Source organism: Mesocricetus auratus, unplaced genomic scaffold (assembly GCF_017639785.1).
Source record: "Mesocricetus auratus isolate SY011 unplaced genomic scaffold, BCM_Maur_2.0 Super-Scaffold_100004, whole genome shotgun sequence".
Classification (NCBI taxonomy): Eukaryota; Metazoa; Chordata; class Mammalia; order Rodentia; family Cricetidae; genus Mesocricetus; species Mesocricetus auratus.
In genome coordinates, this window is record NW_024429189.1 from 1,256,342 (window position 1) to 1,265,217 (window position 8,876).

Consider the following 8,876-nt stretch of genomic DNA (forward strand, 5'->3'; position numbering starts at 1 on the left):
TTGAAATGGGCTCCACCATCACCGTATCCCGTGTGCCCCAAGGAAATGGACAGATCGCAGCACTGGCCTGGCTGGCCTTGCCTTTCTTTGGCAACCCTATGTGCCTGGTATGAATAGCAGCCGAAGTCCGAGTCCTGCAATGGCAGAAGTCTCCTGGTCTTTGCTCTTTGGCAGAAGATGGAGCAGGTTAGGCTGCAGTTGTTTTTTTTCTTACTAAATACAATTGCATTAGGTTCCTCCTCCTCCGTCTTCCTCCAGCTTCCAGGAGCAATAATGACGGCGATAGCATTCACAGCTTCCTGTGTCCCATCCATATTGATGAGCACAGACTCTTGCCAGGAACTCCTCTGTGCACCAGCAGGCAAAGTTGTGGTGTCTTTGAGGCTCACATCCTGTGGGAGAATAGACTGGTGATTCAGACCAGCCCTAAGGTCCAGGGAGGCACAAGGTGGCCAGAGAGAGCATTGCTAGGGGCTCCACCAGAGAGCAAGGGCTCAGGATTTGGAAGGGGGGGGGTTAAGCTTGGCAGAGAGAGAGAGAGAGAGAGAGAGAGAGAGAGAGAGAGAGAGAGAGAGAGAGAGAGAGAGAGAGTGAGTGTGAGTTCTGGGAGGGCTGGGAAGGGAAGTTCAGGGCAAGGAATATGGGTACAAAGGCCCTGAGGTGGGGCCTGGTACCTGGTATGTTTGTGTACATGCATGTGTGTGTGTGTGCGCGCGTGCGCACGCGTGTGTGTGCATGTGAAGGCCGGAGGCTGAAATCCTGTGTCTTCTCCTATTGCTCTCCATTTTATTTTTTCGGCACAGGGTCTCTCACTGGTCAGCAAGCTCCTGGTCAACACGTCTGTCTTCTCACCCTCCCCCAGTATGAGGGTCACAAGTGCACATCTCTGTGTTCTGCTTTCCGTGGGTGCCGGAGGTCCAAATTCAGGTCCTCATGCTTATATGGCGAGTACTGTGCCTCAGTGTCCCTTGATAGTGGAGGGTGAAGACAGCAGGGACTCAGCTTCGGGGAAGGCTTCTGAGTGGGAAACAGAATGAAGGAGACGGGGATACACATGGAAGCCCATGGCACCCAAGCCAGAGAAGGTGATCAGGGACCTGTGCAGGAGACGGATGCAGCTGGATTTTAAGTAGAATGGGCAGCCCTGAGGATCCAAGGACACCACGGTAGTGGTGATCTTCAGACCTAAGAAGTCAGCTCTGACCAGGGTGCAAACCAGGGAAAAAAGCAGTAGGAGTAAGACCCCCCTGGCCAAGGCCACACACAGGTACAGAGGCCGGCCAAAAGTAGCAGGGACAGACCCTGGCTGCCTGGGCTTGTCAGGGAAGCTAACAGAACAGCTGTCACTCTCCAGTCTCTGTGTGGAAAGGACCAGTTCAGTGGGCACTCTGTCACCAGGAGCCCTAATTGTCCCCCAGTCCCAGTCACTCGCTCATTCATTTTCATCTGACACTCTCAGGGAGATGGGGATCCTACAGTCACAGCATTGAAGAGGACAGAGTCCCCTCTGAAAGGAGCTGTCATCCCGCCAGTGAGCCAGGAAGAGACCCAGGGGGCCTAGGAGGAGGAGGAGAATGGGGAAGAGGGGGATGGGGAGGAGGGGGATGGGGAGGAGGAGGAAGAAGAGGAGGGGAGGAGGAAGAGAGGAGGAGGAAGAGGAGGAGGAAGAGGAGGAGGGGAGGAGGAGGAAGAGGAGGAGGAGGAAGAAGAGGAGGAGGAAGAGGAGGAGGAAGAGGAGGAAGAGGAAGAGGGGAGGAGGAGGAGAAAGAGGAGGAGGGGAGGAGGAGGAGGAAGAGGAGGAGGAAGAGGAGGAGGGGAGGAGGAGGAAGAGGAGGAGGAGAAGAGGAGGAGGGGAGGAGGAGGAGAAGAGGAGGAGAGGAGGAGGAGGAAGATGAGGAGGGGAGGAGGAGGAGGAGGAGGAGGAGGAAGAGGAGGAGGACTGCCTCCTAAGAAGCAGAGGCCTTCCTTCACCGTAGAGGTGCTGGCAACCACTTGTGCTCTGAGGCCTTCCTCAGTCTGCCCTGCCTACCTCAGGAATCAAGGGTGTGTCTTCCCTCTCCCTTGACCTCCCTTGGACAGTTGGATGTTGTCAGCTCAGCCGCAGTGCTTGAGTGACTGGCCACTGACAGAGGCTCTGGGTCTAGCAGTCCTGTAGTGTGAGGACTGCCGGACATTTTATGTGCAGGCTCCCTTCAGGTACCCAGCACAGTCTTGAGGGGCGGCCAGGCTACCCTTGGGACTTCAGACTTCCATAGCATGGTGGCCAACACTAGGAGATCCCTGGGGATGGGAGGAGGGGCTTAGAAATGGTGCTTCAGAATGGCCATCAGTGTGCCCCTTTCTAGCCTCCAGGGCTGTGTAATTGGGAACCCTCCCTTCACAGCCACTGGTGGGGCCAGTGTCAGCAACCTTACAGTTGTGATGGTAACGCAGGGGGCTGGCTGAGTGTCTCGTACAGTTGTGGTGTGTGTGTGTGTGTGTGTGTGTGTGTGTGTGTGTGTAGTATAGGTGTAGGGGGTGTGGGTGATGTAGGTGTGTTTATGGTTTTTGTGTTTAGTGTGTGAATATAGGTGTGCATATGTATGTAGGTGTGTGTGGTACAGGTGTGTATGTGTAGTGCATGTGTATAGGTGTACATACATAGGTGTGTGCTGTAGATGTGTGTGTGTATGTATGTGGTGTGTGTGGTGTGTGTGGGGTGATGTACGTGTGTGTGTTGTTTGCATGGGTAGTATGTGTATATAGCTGTGGTATAGGACTGTGGTGTGTGTGGGGTGATGTACGTGTGTGTGTTCTTTGCATGGGTAGTATGTGTACATAGCTGTGGTATAGGACTGTGGTGTGTGGGGTGATGTACGTGTGTGTGTTCTTTGCATGGGTAGTATGTGTACATAGCTGTGGTATAGGACTATGGTGTGTGGGGTGATGTACGTGTATGTGGTATGTGTGGTGTGTGTGGGGTGATGTACGTGTGTGTGTTCTTTGCATGGGTAGTATGTGTACATAGCTGTGGTATAGGACTGTGGTGTGTGTGGGGTGATGTACGTGTGTGTGTTCTTTGCATGGGTAGTATGTGTACATAGCTGTGGTATAGGACTGTGGTGTGTGTGGGGTGATGTACGTGTGTGTGTTCTTTGCATGGGTAGTATGTGTACATAGCTGTGGTATAGGACTGTGGGGTGTGTATGTGTGGTGTTTGTAGTTGTAGGTGTGTGTGATTTGTGTGATGTGGGTGCTGTGCATGTGTGGTGGTATGTGTGTATGTGTATGTCTTCTGGAGTAGGCAGAAACAGCAGGAGAGGAAGGGGAGGGGGAGGGCTGGAACAGACAGAACTAACTGCACAGCAGGTGACATTGCCCCACAATGGTGGCTTTTCTCTCTAAGGAGAATAAGACAGACCAGGGGGAGGGGCTCTGAGAGACAGGCCAGGGGGAGGGGCTCTAGAGACAGACCAGGGGGAGGGGCTCTAGAGACAGATCAGGGGGAGGGGCTCTAGAGACAGACCAGGGGGAGGGGCTCTAGAGACAGACCAGGGGGAGGGGCTCTAGAGACAGACCAGGGGGAGGGGCTCTAGAGACAGACCAGGGGGAGGGGCTCTAGAGACAGACCAGGGGGAGGGGCTCTGAGAGACAGGCCAGGGGGAGGGGCTCTAGAGACAGACCTGGGGGAGGGGCTCTAGAGACAGACCTGGGGGAGGGGCTCTAGAGACAGGCCAGGGGGAGGGGCTCTAGAGACAGAAGGCAAGAAAGGCAGTGATGACCTGGGTACTGAATGGAGGGAAGAGTCCAAGAAGGAAAAAGGGCTCAAGCGGGGCCCTAACACGAAGTGGGCTGAGCAAGGCGCTGGAGGTTTGGGGGGACAAAGCCAACTTGTGGCACAGGATCTAGGCAGGCCAGGGGCCCATGACTGGCTCCCTCCCCAGGAGGCAGCTGACCAGTGTCAGAGCTGTAGCTTGTCCCCTGCACCAGTCTGGGCTGTTTGACCCTGGGCACAGGGTCCCTGAGACCCCTAGACATGGTTCCAGAGACTGCTCTGGGAACTTGAGGCACAGGCTGCAGGGGCTGAGACCCTGTAGCCTGGAACCCTTCCGGGTGAGGACGGCCATGGCATGTCCCTTGGAGCCCACATAGCTGCTGTGTCACTCAGAGTGACGACTGTGCCATGACAGACAAGTGTGTAAGCTGGGGTGTTGAGCACTGGGAGGGCGTCCCAAGTGACCATACAGAAGAGAGGTCCAGGCAGGGGCTGCGTGGGGAGGACCCGAGGAGACATCCCAGGGTGACCGGCTGCCCTGGTCAGAAGCCTACTTTTGGAGACAACTCAGGGATCCACAGGGACCAGGCTGGACCCTCCTGAGTCCTGGAGATGCCCAGGGGACTGAGTGAAAAGCTTGGAAGCCTGGGGTGGGGGTGGGGCGGGGGCGTCAGCATCCCTGCTGCTCTTTTGCCCTGCCTGTGTCCTCCAGAGGCTGACAAGGGCGAAGGGAGACAGGAAGCGGGGATCATCAGGGAGGGCTGTACCAGGGAGCAGGATGGACAGGCTGGGACATGCGGGAAGTCTTGTGCTCACCGGGCGCCTTCAAGAGAAGCGGGGAGGGAGGGGAGGAAGCCGGCAGAGAGGAAAGGGAAGAACGGCTTGGACTGAGAAGCCTCAGAAGGAAAAGCCAGGACAAAAGGCGGAGAGAGACTCGGGAGCCAGTGTGGTAGTGGCCCCAGCATGGAGCCTTCCAGGGACAAAGGCCAAGCCAGGCTGGAAGAGGGGACAGAGTCCAGTGGGCCAGGACAGACAGCTAGACCCTCCAGCTGAGTCCAACCCTGCAGCTGAGGCTCCCCGCGAAAACACCCCAACTCAAAAGCAAAAGCTGCTCTGCCACTGCCCTTGGGGCTGTCACAACAGATAAAACCTCAACCAGGCTTCACCGGCCCTGCACACTGATGCTCTGCAGAGCTAAAAATACCGGCTGGGGTGGGAAGGAGGGGGAGCTGGGGGAGGAGGGGGGGCACTTCGCCCGCTCAGGCAGCCTCTTGATTTCCAGAGCGTCCTAAGGATCCAGATGTGCAGCCTCAGAGACGACCGCCCTGGGAACTGCAAATCACGGCCACCAGCCCCTCCCCGGGACAGGGTGAGGTAGAGAGGACCGAGCTGGAGGAGAAACCTCAGAGAGAGCTGGAGCCAGATGAAGGGCAGGGCCCAGAGCTTGGAGGAGAGGGCAGGGAGGGGCAGAAGGGAGGAAGGAAAGGGGAGAGATGGGGCGAGGGGTGGGGGAGTGAAGAGAGCTGAGAGAAACGATCGGAATGAGGAGGGAGGGAGGAATTTCTGGGGCACCAATATCCCGAGGATCATCGCCAGACCCTTCCTCTCCAGATGCAGGAGAGCTAGCTAGCTCATTGGGGTCCCAGGCTGAGTAGGTAGCTCCCCTCCCAGGCATGCTGAAGGCAGCGCCCACACTGACCCAAGGGTGAGCCATGGAGTTCTGTCAGCAGTTCCTAGCTGGCAGGGAGCCAAAGTATCCCAGCTAGACTCAGGTCCGGGATGAGCTCCTCTGAGTGCCTCTCTGGGCCTGGTTGGGCCTTGGACGCAGGAGGGGCTCACAGGAAGGATCCTGGTCCATGTGCTTTCAGCAGGTTGATGGTCCGGGCCCACGGATGCTTTTTGCCTTGAGGCCTAAAACCTGAACGGTGGGAAGGACCCAGAAGCATGGTCTCTCAGAGGTAAACTGGACTGAGAGATGCTGCCAAGTCCCCAATCCAGCCTAGCAGGATTCCAGCCCCACTCCCAGCTGACCCTAGGTGACTTGAGAAGGCTAGCTGCCAGGCTGAGCCAGAGGCAGCAGGGGACACTGAACGAGCCGCACCCGGAAGAACCCTTCTCTTTGACTCAGGGTGACTTGCAACCTCCAGAACAGGCAGGTGTGGTCCAGACACACCTGGCTTGCTGTGCTGTGCCTCCAAGGGGGGCAAGGAGGCTTTTGTATGCAGCAGAGGCAGCCAGGCCTTACAGAGCATGTGACCCTGGCCAAACTGCCTAACCATTCTAGGCCCTCAGTGGGCCTAGAGCCTTCTATGGCCTGTGGAGAGAGGGGCATTGTGGGTAAATGAGATCTGAGTCACTGTCACACTCTCCGGGTGTCCCTTGCTGGGGTGTGCTCAGCCCCTGATCTTCAATACAGAGTTGCCTCCGGCTGCCAGTCAGGGAGTTGCCCCCCCCCCCCCCCCCGCATGCCCTGATGCTCTCTGGTCTCTCTGGCTGTCCTTAGCGTCTGTAGCAACCATCCTCCTGAGGTATCACCCATGGCAGACGAACCTCTCTTCAAATCCAGTGGCCAAATGTGTTAGGGCCTTGGCCACTGACTTCACAGTTCAGGCCCCAGTGTCCCCACCAGTACCTCAGGTCATTATAAAAGCTAGCAAGCTCCGCCTACACCTTGCGCTCTCTGCACCTGTCCCCTGACTGCCCTGCTCTGGTCTCACTTTGGCTCCGATGAGCTATTAGGAGACCACTGGACTGGCTGGGTTCCTGACTGTCCTGTTTTCCTCCGCATTCCCTTCCCAGACACATGCTGCTGGGGAGACCTCCTCACACACAGAGCAGAGTGAGTGGCCCTAAGGAATGTCACTGGAGGGGCCGAGGACAGAACCAGGTTCCTAGGGTCCCACAGAGTCTCCAAATCCCTAGCTCCTCCCATCACCTCCTTACTGGCATGTTTGTGTGCCTGTGTGGAGCGTTTGGTGCCTCCATGTCATGTGTAGCACGCGCATGAGTGTATAGTGTATACATGTGTGTGTGTGTGTATGTAATGTGGGGCACATGTATGCATGTGTATGCTGGGTGTATGTGTATTATGTGAGGTATATATATGTATATATGTGGGTTATATATGTGTATATGGGGCACATGTATGCATGTGTATGCTGGGTGTATGTGTATTATGTGAGGTATATATATGTATATATGTGGGTTATATATGTGTATATGCTGGATGTATGTGTGTGGGTATATGTGTTTGTAGTATATGTGGGGGTATGTGTTTGAGGTATGTGTGTGTGCGAGGTATGTGTGTGTGCGAGGTGTGTGGTGTATGTGTGTGGGTATATGTATGTGTATGTGAGTGGGTTTGTGTGTGTATGCATGGGAGTAGACGTGTGGATGTGAGGGTGGATGTGGGCGTGTGTGTATGAGGCGGATGCATTGTACATGTGGGGTGAACATACAAACACATGTGTAACAGTTGCTGGGAGCATCAGGGCAGAGGCCTCACCTCAGCCAAGCAGGACAGGACCAGAGCTGGGCCTGTGGTGTTCGGGGAGGTGCTGTGGGCTGCCAGGGCCGTGTGGATGTTTGTTTGATTTCCCCCGACTTCCAAACTAGTAGAAATTACACACCAAGCATCGATTTAATTAAGTTTTCCGGTGTGTGGCATAATTAGTAAGACACACCACGGAACAGGGTGGGCGGGCCCATCCTCCCCTGCCAGTCAGGAGGCTCTGCCTTTGGGCTACAAAACGTGGCAGCTGAAGGGTAAGGGACACAGTGCTTCCATGGGTGTGAGGACTTCCTGTCCACTTGAGGAGAGTTGCAGGTGGTCTCACAGATGACCTTAAGACTGAAAACTGAGTCCCACGAATCCATGGAGCCCCTTCCCTTCCTGAGCATTGGAAGGGCCTGGCTTTTCACCACAACAGCATGCAGCCCTCATTTGACACGGGAACTGTCCAGCCACTGGCCCCATCAAGCGACAGGCTGGCGGTTGTGTGCTCACATAGGCATGGGGCCCTCATGTGCTTTCCCAGGTGGCCTGAGATCCAGCCTGCTCCCCAGCAGTGGCTGCTCCATCCTCCTGGGAAGGGCTTGTCACCATGGGTCAATAGAGTCTGGACACCTGGAGCCAACTACAGCTCAGGCCAGAAGCAGTGACGGGAAGCACTGTTGGAAACCAGCCAGCCTGTCGGAAAACCTGAGCCCAAAGTGAGCAGGGGCAGCTCTGAGCTGAAAAGCCCCTGCCTCAGTCTCCACCCCTGGACCTCGGGACCTCCTGTCCTCACTGTGTGTCCTTTGCAGTTGTCAGGGACAACCCCCTCCTCCCAGACAGGGTCTGATTATACAGCCCTGGCTGTCCAGGAACTCGCTCGGAAGACCAGGCTGGCCTCAAACTCAGGGATCCGCCTGCCTCTGCCTCCCAGTGCTGGGATTAAAGGCGTGCGCAGCCACCACCCAGCTGACAGGACCTGCTTGTCCTCTTCATCCAGGATTCCTGCTCTTCGAGGCTTAGCCTTCCTGACTACCCTTTTCTCCTAATCATCAGAGGCTGCCAACCTGGGGCCCCAAGTGAAAAACGACAATCTGCCGCCACCCCTCCTGCGCAGAGACCCAGAGTCTACACTCTGCGTGTCCCCATAAGAGTAAACATGTATTAAACCCTTTCTGTGTGCACAGCTAGCATGGATGCTTTAAAGGTATCAAGGAGGTCACAGGCCATTACCTGTTTCCATTCTCCATGCAAGAGCCAAGGCTCGGTGGGCTCTCTGATGCCTTGGTGAAGTGCAAGGGTTTAACGCAGAGCTCGAGCTGCCAGAGCACAGCACACAAGCCTGGCCGGAGTGAAAAACGTCTTCCACTCACCCTCCACCTGTGACTCCGCCCACTCCGCCACCCAGCCTCCTTCTTCCTCTGCCACCCTCCCTCCATCTTTCCCCCCATTTCTTTGTCCACCTTTCTGGCCACAGTTCCACCCATCAAACTGCCATTCTCCAACCCCCCCTCCCCACCATTCTCTCCCCTCTCCTTCACTTATCCTTCCTCCTTTCCATAGCCCAGCCAACGGCCTCCCCCTCCCCCTCCCATCCATTCCCTGCTCCCTCCTGGTGCCCCCTCCTCC